The 11,981-nt window shown below is 34.4% G+C and overlaps 1 long non-coding RNA gene across 1 annotated transcript; it reads right to left on the minus strand.

Moving 5' to 3' along the window:
- Positions 1–225: 225 nt before the first annotated feature.
- Positions 226–5,808, minus strand: LOC137250030 (uncharacterized). Its single transcript, XR_010952707.1, has 2 exons — positions 4,043–5,808; positions 226–3,971 (listed from the first exon to the last, which is right to left on the minus strand). It is a non-coding gene; the product is annotated as an uncharacterized lncRNA (long non-coding RNA).
- Positions 5,809–11,981: the final 6,173 nt, after the last annotated feature.

Genomic DNA, 11,981 nt, shown 5'->3' on the forward strand with positions numbered 1-11,981 from the left:
GTAACCGTATCGTAGTCAACCAATTGGTTTTTGGTTTACCGTCGTAACGATAAACAGCTGATTACGTTAGGGATACGGATACAGCGATACGACATACGGCACCAATGACTCCAGCTTAAGCCACGAAGCAGTGCAGTACTCAATTGACTTATTGAGCAAGAAAGTCAACTGTGTTATACGAAAACACTAATTGGAATAAGTAAGACTGACAGTGTATAAAGCTACTTCTTTGTTTATTTAATATTTTATTTTATTATTTGAAAGTTGTTTTACTTATTACCAAATATTTTCAATGAATATTTTTATACATAAAAAATGAATATTAGAGAAAAGTATATAAAAACATATTTCACATAAATTACAAACATAGTTATTTAAAAGTTGATAATGCTAAAGTCTATATTATGGTTTACAACTCGGCCAACCTGACTTAAGACCGCCCCCGGTCATATATCTTAAAAACTAAATTAAGTTCAAAAAAAATATTTTTAAAATTGTTTACATATTTTTAAATTCTTTATAGATAACAGTTAATTATAATTGAGATAACAATCCGATAAAAGCTAATATTTCATAACTCATTTAATTCTTCAGCAGAAACGATACCATTACTTTTATTTCCAAGCCACTTTCTCATTTTATTAGCTTCAACAACGCCATCATAAGTTGATTGAGTCAACTGACAGTTTTCTACGTCTCGTACCACATATCTATCATTTCCTAAAATCTTATGTATTACGTAAGGGCCTTTAAACCTCGGTATGAGTTTTTTATTTGTCCACACAACCGAATCTACATTTCTTATGACTACAAAATCTCCAACTTCATATTCTTTTGCCTTCACACTTTTTTTTAAGAAATATTTTAAATTATATTCCTGCTTTTTCTTAATAGCTTCAGATGCATTTAATCTAATTTGTTCCAGATTACGCGTTTCATTAACATTTATTCTATTATCTAAGTACTCTGTAAACTCATCCACTACTTCACCCCTCTGTTCTACGCCGAATAAAAGTTTACTCGGAGAATTTCCCGTAGTACTGTGAACAGAATTATTAATGGCATATTCCACTTGGAGAAGTTTGTTGGATCAATCTGCATGGTTAAGTGGATGACTAAGCTTACTTAACATTGTTTTCAAAACTCTATTTACTCGCTCCACTTGCCCATTTGCTTGTGGAGAGGCGGTAGCTACTATAGTATGTAATATGTTTCGCTTTAATAAAGTTTTCAAAATCCAATGACGTAAAACATGTACCTCTGTCGCTTACAATGCGCCTTGGACGACTATAATAACTAAAATATTTATCTAAAACAGCAGTAACTTCTTTACTACTTGTTGAATTTGTCGGATAAAGTTTAACGAATTTTGTAAAAGCATCAATCACGACTAACAAGTGTTTCCGTTTGGATTGAATTGAAGGAAGAGGACCAAAATAATCAATATAAATTGTGTCAAATAGTTCAGGTTTTTTAGGTATATTAAACAAATTTCGTTCATTTACTCGAACGGGCTCTGCATAAATAATACACTTGAGACAGTTTTGTATAAATTTTTCAACTTGGTTCATTTTCGGAAACCAATAATGTAAACATAACGTCATCACGGTTTTTTGAACAGATTGATGCCCTATTTTTTCATGTATCAGTCTTATAATATTGTCCTCCATTTCTTTTGGCACATAAAGTGCTACTTTTCCTTCTCCTTTGTCTTTATAAATTAAACCATTTGAAAATTTAAAGTCTATTACTTCTTTTTTTTCCATGCTTTTTTTAAAGCTCTTAAAAGCTGTATTTGAAATTCAGCTTCACTAATATCTATGCTGGCAACTTGACATCGACTTAACGCATCAACATGTCCCATGGATGCACCAATTCTATGTTGAATAGTATAATTAAAACTTTCAAGTTCTAGTGCCCATCTTGCAATACGAGCATTCACCTGTTTCTTCCCTAAAGTCAATGCAAGTGAATTGCAATCTGTAACAATTTTAAATGGAATACCTTCAAGATATACTCTAAATCTTTTCAACGCATAAATTATTGCTAGAGTTTCAAGTTCAAAACTATGGTATCTGCTTTCAGCACTTATAGCAGTTTTTGAAAAATACGAAACTGGATGACGCTGCAATAAAACTGCTCCGAACCCCAATGAACTTGCATCACAATGTAGTTCTGTTTCTGTTAAAGGATTATAAATAGCTAACACTGGACTTTCAGTCAATTTAGTTTTAAGTTCCTGAAATGCACTAACACACTGTTCGTTAAAATCAAAGCTTACATTTTGTTTAAGCAGTTGTTGTAATGGCTTCACAATCCGAGAAAATGATGGTACGAAGCGTCGAAAAAAGGAAAAAAGTCCTATGCAGGAGTGTAACTCTTTTTGGTTTCTTGGTATAGGATAATCTTTTATTGCCTTCAAATAAGTATCTGTAAGTGAAATGCCTTTAGAAGTTGCTAAATATCCTAAATATTCAATGTCGTGATAGCCAAATTTACATTTGTTAAGATTTAACTTTAGGCCTTTTTCTGAAATACGTTTCAAAACTAAATCTAATAATTCTTTATGTTCCTCAAAATTTCGCGAAGCTATTATTATATCATCCATATATATAATTAGTTCTTTTGAATCAATGAAGTCTCTAAAAATCGTATTTATAAATCTTTGGAAAACAGCAGGTGGATTAAAAAATTCTAAATGGCATTCTTAAATACTCATATTGCCCATTCGGCGTTACAAAAGCAGTATATTGAACAGATTCTGGAGACATTTTGACTTGATGAAATCACTTTTTAAGTCTAATACTGTAAATATATTTTTCCCTTCTAAATATTTAATGCAGTCTTCTATTAAAGGTAGCGGGTAATTATCCCTTACTGTCAATTTATTTAAACCTTTGTAATCTATACACATTCGCATTTTACCTTTTCTTTTAACTAAAACTATTGCAGAAGCATATGGTGAGTTACTAGGTCTAATGATCCCTTCCTTCATCAGCTCATCAATAGTAGTTTGTACCTCAGTTTTTTCTAAATAAGATAAACGTCGCGGGGTGCAATAAAACGGGGTTTCGGTCGTCAAATGAATTTTCATTTCATAATCGAGTGGACGAACGGTTATATCCTTTGGTTTAAGGTAGGATTTTGTTATTATATCATGAAAATTAATTTCTTAGTTTTATCTAATTTAAGGTTTATATCTGGTTCTGGCAAATCGGAAAAAACATCAATGTAAAATATATCATTAGTATCTGCACTTTCATTATGACATCCATTTACTAGAGATAAAGTAGGCTTCGGACTATAATTGATTGATCTTAAAAGATCGTATCTGCTGACATTATGAGTTAAATTTTTTTTATTTACAAGACCACAAGCTTTCCTTATTTGTATTAATTTTTCCTTGGAATATTTTAGTTTAAGTTTTTTAAACAAATATCAAATTTAGACAGGAAATCTCGCCCCAAAATTACTGGTATGAGCAAAAATTCATCCGATAGTACGAAAAACTTAATTGTTTTTATTAGAGAAAAATTGTTAGTTTACAAACGGCGATGGTTACTAGGACATGTTTCTGAATTTCACTTCTTCATCAGCTAGCGTTTCGGGAGCTGAGCGTTGAACTCGAATCCCCAAAATTCATATCAGTGCAAGCCTTTTAGCTGCTAAGCCATATGAATGTCCCATTTTTCGCTTTACAATTGGTCTCTAAGAGTTGCCTTTTGATTTATATTCCTTTTGGTTACCATGTAGGCACATACACTCTGTATGTAGCTTATTCCTAATGGTGTGGATATGATTTTTAGGCGCGCTTTTTTTTTATTGCATTTATAAAATTAACTAAACAATCTATCTCATATTTAATAGATAATTTATTTCCTCCAACACCAATAAAATTTGAATTTAATGGACGTCTGCTTGCTCTTGTCAGCTCAACTGGAACATCAGATTCACGAATCAAACTAACCGGACTACCGGTGTCAAAGAGAGAAATATACTTATTCAAAACTGCTTTTTAATTATTATGGAACTTAATACATACTTCATTAAAGGCGTCTACTACTTCATAACGGTCTACATCTTCGAAATCGTTAATTGCAGCTACTTGTTGCTTAACTAGCTTATGTAAAATTTTCTTGGGATTTGGACATGAACGATACTCATGACCCATTTCCCAGCATCGGAAACAAGATCCTTTTGGTCTCATACGGTATGGACAGTTAGGCTTTATATGTCCCGTTTGTGAGCAATTAAAACAGATATTTGTATGCATTTTATTTTCAACTTTGCTTTCCTTGAACGGTAGCTTAGTGATTTCTTCGCTTTCACGGCTCAAATATTTCCTTTCATACCGGGACACCAACATCTTTAACTCATTGATTGTTCGAGCACTTAAAAGAAGGGTTATATTGGAAACATTATTTTCCAAACCATCAATAATAAATTCAATCACTTCTGATTCAGTGATATCAGAACGTCTTGCAATTGATTGCATGCACAGAATATAGCAATGAAGAGATTCAATCTTCTTCTGCCGACGTCGTTGACACAACATCTTATATACATCCTGACGGCTAACACTTTTGTCAAATTCATTTATAAGTTGTTGCAGATATTGTAGAAAGAAATACCCTTGCTGTGTCAGTAAGAGAACGACGTAAAGTCAACAATCGAAAGTGGTCATCAGCGTTTATCGTATTCATTATTTCTTCAAAATCTTTTAAAAAAAATTTAACAGGATATGTAAAATCATCGTCACTGAATTTTGTAAGGGCATGTACGATATCACAAAAACTATATTTATTATTAGCAGGCATTACTATGGGTTGTTCTAATTCACCCAAACGTTTTTTCAAAGTGGCAATTTGAATTTGGTTTTTTAAATAAGATAGTTCTTCGTCCACAGAACGCACGTTAGTATTAATAGCACTGCCTGTTTTCATGCTATTATCAACACAGCGACTTAATTGTCTAGCAGAATCAGCTCCATACATACGATTCAAACTAACCTCGTGTCCAAAAAGAGATACTTTAGGGATAGCACCAGTAACAGTCGAAATATTAGTAACAGAGGCGGCAGGAGCGGAAATATCATTGATAGAGGTACTAATAGTGGAAAAATTACTGGCAGAGACACCATTAGTGGATACATCACCACTAGATATACCAACGGCAGAAGTATTCACGGCAGCGGCATCAACGGCAGCGGTACATTCGGCAGTAGTAACAATGGCAGCGGCATCAACAATAGCGGTACAGTCGGCAGTAGTGCCAACAGAAGAAACATCAGCATTTTTATATCATTAACGGGAGATACGCCAGCGGCAGGAACTTCATTTGAAACTGAAACACCAACTATCTCAGTCGTCATACGCTTGAGTTGCGATAGCGTAGCAGTGGACGGGAATACGACGCCTGCGCCAGTTAAAATTTTTTCGTAATCTTCTTTTAAAGATGACATTAAAGTTGAGTCGCCTCCACACCTGATGTTATAAAGCTTCTTATTTGTTTATTTAATATTTTATTTTATTATTTGAAGGTTGTTTTACTTATTACCAAATATTTTCAATGAATATTTTTATACATCAAAAATGAATATTAGAGAAAAGTATATAAAAACATATTTCACATAAATTACAAACGTAGTTTAAAAGTTGATAATGCTCAAGTCTATATTATGGTTTACAAGTGCAATAAAATGAATAAAATCATATCAGTCTTCTGACGCTAGCAACACAACGATGTACACGAAACTAAACTGAATACAGCGCCAAAGTAAAAGCGATGATAAACGAAGTATACAGTATATTACACACGAAATCAAAGTGCTACTGAGTTAAAGCGACTATGACATCAGTTTATACTCAACAATATCATATATATGTATATGAGACATATGTGTTACGGGGCACTCGTATGTATCTATTTTCTATTTTATGTGCTAATCTCTCATATTATTTGTCTGTACTACTTGACTAATTACACATTTAGACACAATTTTTTGACTCATGACTAAGTGCACTAATTTTATTAGTACTGAAAGCATATCTATAGCCGGAGTCATTGGTGCCGTATGTCGTATCGCTGTATCCGTATCCCTAACGTAATCAGCTGTTGATCGTTACGACGGTAAACCAAAACATAATTGGTTGGCTACGATACGCTTACGACCTTAGCGGCATCAATAATTGATTGCATTGATTCTCATAAGGTTGGTCGAATCAGCTGTTATAAGGTTACCGATACGGTTACCGATAAAGCACCAATGTCTCCAGCTTATGGTGTATATGCACGTGTATGTTTAGTTAATGTCATATGAGCTCTTTGTTGATGTGTAAATTTGTGTGTAGCACCTTGCCATTTCATCTGCTTACATTGCCATTGTTTTTGTGCAGCATTTATTAACTAGTGGCATAGTGATGTGTCGATATTGCAAAAATTCGCCACAATACCTAAAGGCCTGAATACATTCGACATTTGCGTCGTTTTTGGCGCTACGTTGACTTTAAACAAACACCTCTCCATGGATATCTCCGCAATTCACAGGTAACGCAACAATATTGCCGAGGTAATGCAAAAGGAGTTCAAAAGCTTACGTTTTGTTTTGAATGACGAAAAATCAAATTTTAACTTTTCCTATTGTGTTCATTTTGGCAGGAAAACTTTTGGCCTACGTTTTTTTTTTCAAATAAACGCCAGCACCAAATCAGCGCAAAAGTTGAACGTGTTCGACATTGTGAAAAAAACAAATGTGATATCTTATCCATCAACTGCCTGACAGGGTGTTCAATATGGCTACTTTTAAGCGTTATGACAGCCTTTTGACAGGGTGTTCAATATGGTGGCGCATAGGGCCGGCTATCTTCAGCGGGTGATAGAAAGAGATACAGACAGCGATAGTCAATAAAAAATCAGGTGATGCATTCTATTTGTAATTTTGACGTCTATGCAGAAGTTATCACAATTGTCTTATCCACAATGATGTTCGGGCTTAAATTTTTGACGTTTTCAGAATGAAAAGGGAGCAAATTTTCACTCTTCACTCAAACAAAAATTTAGCGGTAAATATATATTTTCTCATTTGGGTAATTTTAATCTATCAGATATGAAAAAAGAATGTGTATGTATATGCTTACCTAACAGCAACCTTTTGTTATCGCAAGCCTCTGGATTACGCTCACCTCATCCGCACAAAACTGAACCGGATGCAGATTACTTAAGTTGGAGTTCTATTGTCCACTCGTGCATTGCTCCGTTTAGATTGATCTCGAGTCAGCTTCCCAAGCGCTGGATGGACAGTACAACTTGTAGGGTAATGTGGTCTTTCTGTCCGTAAGTGGATTACAGGCAGTCTGCCAAAATCATTGGTTTTAGCAAGGCTCATTTATAAATCTTAGTTGCGGTTTTGATGGGTCCCTTTGCAGAGAACAGACATCACAAACCAGCGAATACCAGAAATAGGCGATATTATTTCGGCTTAAGCCCACTTAGATTTCCGAAATATTTATCCAATAAAGAGATGATCAAAGTACCTATAACTTACGCCACCGTTATCTTATGTGGTATCTCAACGGAACTTCCAACTGTCAGTGCAGCTACCACTTGACTTAACCTAACCTCGCCAAAACATTTTGAAGATGTAGTAAATAAAATTAAGATTTACATCTTCGTTACAATATATACACATATTTTTTTTTTAAACATTTCTCTGATCACGCCCACCCCTGCATATATTTACTTATACCTTAAAAAAATGTGCTTTTTTGTATAAAAACCTGCATTACACACATACATATATGTAATGTATGGTACTATATTAAGCTGATGCTGCATTTTGCGTTGCCACACGTTCATTCTCTGCTAAGCCTTTTTTCAATGGACTTATCACATTGACCAGTTGGGATTACAGCTGTCATCTTGTAGTGAGTGAAATAAATTGCATGGATGCGTACATAGAATTGCCGCACCCAATAAACCAAAATAAGTTGTTGCTATTGTTATATCAATAAGACATTTCGGCGTTTTTCGAGAGCCCAACAAATATGAAGTCCATTGGAGGATATCATCGCAGCCTGCTGCTTTTGGAAATACAGTGAATACTTCGTTTTCTTTCTGGTCTGTAAGGCTTAGTCGTCTAAGGTATGAACTATGGCGGCTATATGCAAAGCCTCCAAAGCCGGTGTGGTAGTAAAATATGGAAGCAACCGACGAAGGCTATGGCAGCATTGTTATAGGAAAGCAGTGGCTAAGCATCGGCACATGACGGCGAATATTGGCAACGGAGATCTAAGTGTCTTAGAGCAATCCAGCGGTGGACACGCTTGTCGCTAAAGGCGACTAAAATCCACAGATTTGAAGGCTCAAAAGGTTAAAAAGTTCGTTTCAAAAGCGGTCGATAGCAGAAGGCGATTTTGGAAGTTGCAGAAAGAGTATATAGGATTCATATCCGGTAAAGGATTTCGCACATTCGCAATCATAACCAAAACAACAACAACCGCGAACACAATACATCTTATCATCAACAACAGTTTGAAACCAGCATACTTATGGAACATCAGAAAAATTTGGGCGTGATGTAATGATGCGTGGCTAGCTACCTTTGGTAACACAATGAAAGGACGCAGGTCCATCTTTCCCGCTAACACCTACATATATATAGTCGCACATTATGTAGGAAATGACGGAGTAGTATCAGCCTTCTCTTGGATGATAAGAGTTACGTATGAATCCCTCACAATCTTTAATCAAACTACCAAATGGTGGATAAATATCCTTCAAGGTAGCAGCTAAATCAGATATCGCCGAGGGTAATGTCGCCCTTAAATATGAGCGCACGCCTTTTTCTCAGCTAACCAGTAAGTGAGATTAGTATCTAAAATGGTAATAACCCTTTTGAGAAGTATTGAATTATATTTATTTGCCACCTTTGATCGCGTAGACCAATTTATGGGTTGAAGAAAAGTTGCGTCCTTCTCAAAAATCAGTATATAGACGAGGAAAAAGCTTAGGGAAAGAGTAGCAACCCCCATGTTTTTTATTGGAAATATGTGAAACTCGAAGCTTTTAGGGGTTGACTTTGCCACCTATTTAAAAAAAAAAATAAAAAATTAGATATGCCAAAATGGATATCAAATCAAATGCATAGGGTTGCCGCTCCTTGCTTCATGGTAGTTTGGATATAAAAACAAACGTATTTTAAATGTATAAGATATTTAGTTGGGATGCCACTTAATCTTAATTAAGGAAAAGCTTTGGAATTCCTTTGCCAAAGAGTACTCACGCCGCGCTAAGGTCATTCGCACAGGTACTGAAATAAAAAGTTTATTTCATAGTTTTTACTCCTTATATATATAAATATCAAGCATTATGGAATTCGTTTGAGATAAAAGTGGATATATGACTTAATAAAATCCTTAAAATGAGTCCGAAACTATTGCCAAACTATCCAAAAAGTAATTCCGAAATGATCCTGACATAGTTTCGATTTGATACCAGAAACAGTCCTGAAATGTTTGTAAATTGTCGTGTCGGCGGCCCTCGTGATTTGGCGGTAGCGTGCTTGCCTACCCTGCCAAAGGTCCTGAATTCAAGTCACTGGAAGTATAATATATAAATGCTTTGGAAAAAAAGAACGACATTTTTTAACCAGATTCGCCCAAAGGCAGTGGCTTGCAAAACTTTCTGAGTGTATTTCTGCAATCAATAGCATTTCAGTGAAAATGTATGTACCTGGCAAACGCACTACGCAAATTGGAAGATAAGTTCGTCTTAAATATCCTCGGAGGTATATTGCGTCTTGTATTTCTTATTTTAAATTTAAATAACCATATGCGGTTATTCGAGTATGTTTAAGGGTTTTTGTGCTTTGGAAATAAATTCGACACGATCGATACGAGGACAGTTCAGGATATATCCTGAAATAAATTCGACACTCTTTCGTGTCGAATTTATTTCCAAAGCACAAAAAACCCTTAAACATACTCGAATTGAAACCGAACACTATCATAAAGTGGTCCTCAAATAGTCCCAAATAGAAACGATGAAAGCTTTTTAATACTGTAGTAATCTGAAAATTTTCGGGAAATTTTGAAGTAATGCAAAAGTTTCGTAGCGATTACGATTATTCCTCAAATAGCCCCAAAAGAGATCCCGAAAATATCCCAAAATTGATCCTACAGTAATCTTGAAATAATACCGAAATCATTTCGAAAAGAACCGTTAATTGAAATACCTCAGAATTGAAAAAGTTTAAAGTTGATTTTGAAAACAATTCCGAATGTGCCCTAACTTGTCCTAAAATGATTTCGGATTTTTTACGCATTAATTTCGAAATAGTCCCCAATTAATAAAAAAAAAAAAAAAAAAATTGTGAAATAATCCAGGCGCGATCCTGGTTCAAAAAGTAACCCCGAAATTATCCCAAAATAGTCTCAAAGTGAGATAACAGAAAAATATTTATTGGGTATTCTCATTTACAACTTTTTATATGTAGAAGTAAATGCACTTGTCTGTCATATGAGGTCAACGTAAGCTTGTAAGACGACATTCTTCTTGCTGCTAGTTGACAGTTAACAAAATTTCAACGTTAAGTTGAGTAATTGCATTATATGCAGTAGGAACATAACTTGACCAAATTTAAAAAATTTTGAGCTCACATATGAAGTATTGCCTAGCAGGGTGCTGGCGTGCACAAAACTATGTTCTACGTACTATTATTATTAATAAAAAAGTTTTGCTTGTTTATGGTTTAGGATTAACCACCCCGTAGTAATTACCCCTTAACATTCACATAAGAAATGATACAAGTTTTGTTTTGTAAATTCTCAGGTAAAATATTTTCGAAATTGTAATCAACTTTTAGCATCAGTTTGAAAGCTGACTTAGTTAATTTTGTTATGGCAAAAATATCAGCAAAATCAGGAATCGCTTTATTGAAAAGGGATAATTGTATATGTTAAGCATAAAAAGGTCAATCAAGCTAATTACGCTTTACAATTTAAATTTCTGTTTCTTGTATATTAATTGAATAAGGGCAATTTGCTTTTAGCAAAAGTTTATGTGGCTTACCTTTTATCCACGTCTATTTTTTGACTGTCAACCCTTTTAGCTTTACGGTTGACCGCAAAAGTTCCTAACGTCTCACATTTATTCAAATAAGATAGACATATTTTGGCATAAAAAGATGTTGTCATGTTATGATATAAAGTTGACATATTAAGATAATACACTAACAAAAATATGAAATATGTGAGTTAAAACATATTTTTTATTTATGCGTATGAATGTGTATTAGGGTGGTCCTAATAAACTTAATAAAATTGTTTTGCAAGTTTTCGCTGTTTCAACGGCAAACAAATGTGATACAATTTTGGTCCCGATTGGAAACGCTTAATCAAATTTACGATTCCTTTATAGAGTCTCAAAATGAGCATTTAAGTTTTTGAAACTCAAATCGGGAATGATATTATACATAAAAAACTTGCACAACACTGCTTTCTTAATTTGAAATCTTTCTTTCCGCAAAATTTTATTGTAATGTTATTATAATGTTAAAATATAACATTTCTATCTATACGTATTGCGGCGAATGTTATCATCACTATGCTGTTAGTAAATAATCACAACAACAAAAACAGCAAGCAGCCACACTTATGTACATGTACACATTAAAGCAAGCAACCACACCTATGTACAATGCGGCGAAGAATATTCCATACACATAACCAGCAGCTTGAAGCAGAGAGATTATTTACATACATATACATATATGTATGTAGCCGTAAGGTAAGAGCAGAAGTTGCTACTCACACATACACACGCATATGGCTGCAAGAAAAACATAAACTACAGATATACATGTATTTAGCTAAATAACCAAGCATGAGATACTACTGTTCTAGAAGGCATGTACGTGAAACGTCTAGACCTAAGGATAAACGGGCGAACGAGGTAACCGGGAGTATAAAAGCAGCGCAAGCTGA

The sequence above is a fragment of the Eurosta solidaginis genome, chromosome 1 (assembly GCF_040869045.1).
Source record: "Eurosta solidaginis isolate ZX-2024a chromosome 1, ASM4086904v1, whole genome shotgun sequence".
Lineage (NCBI taxonomy): Eukaryota > Metazoa > Arthropoda > Insecta > Diptera > Tephritidae > Eurosta > Eurosta solidaginis.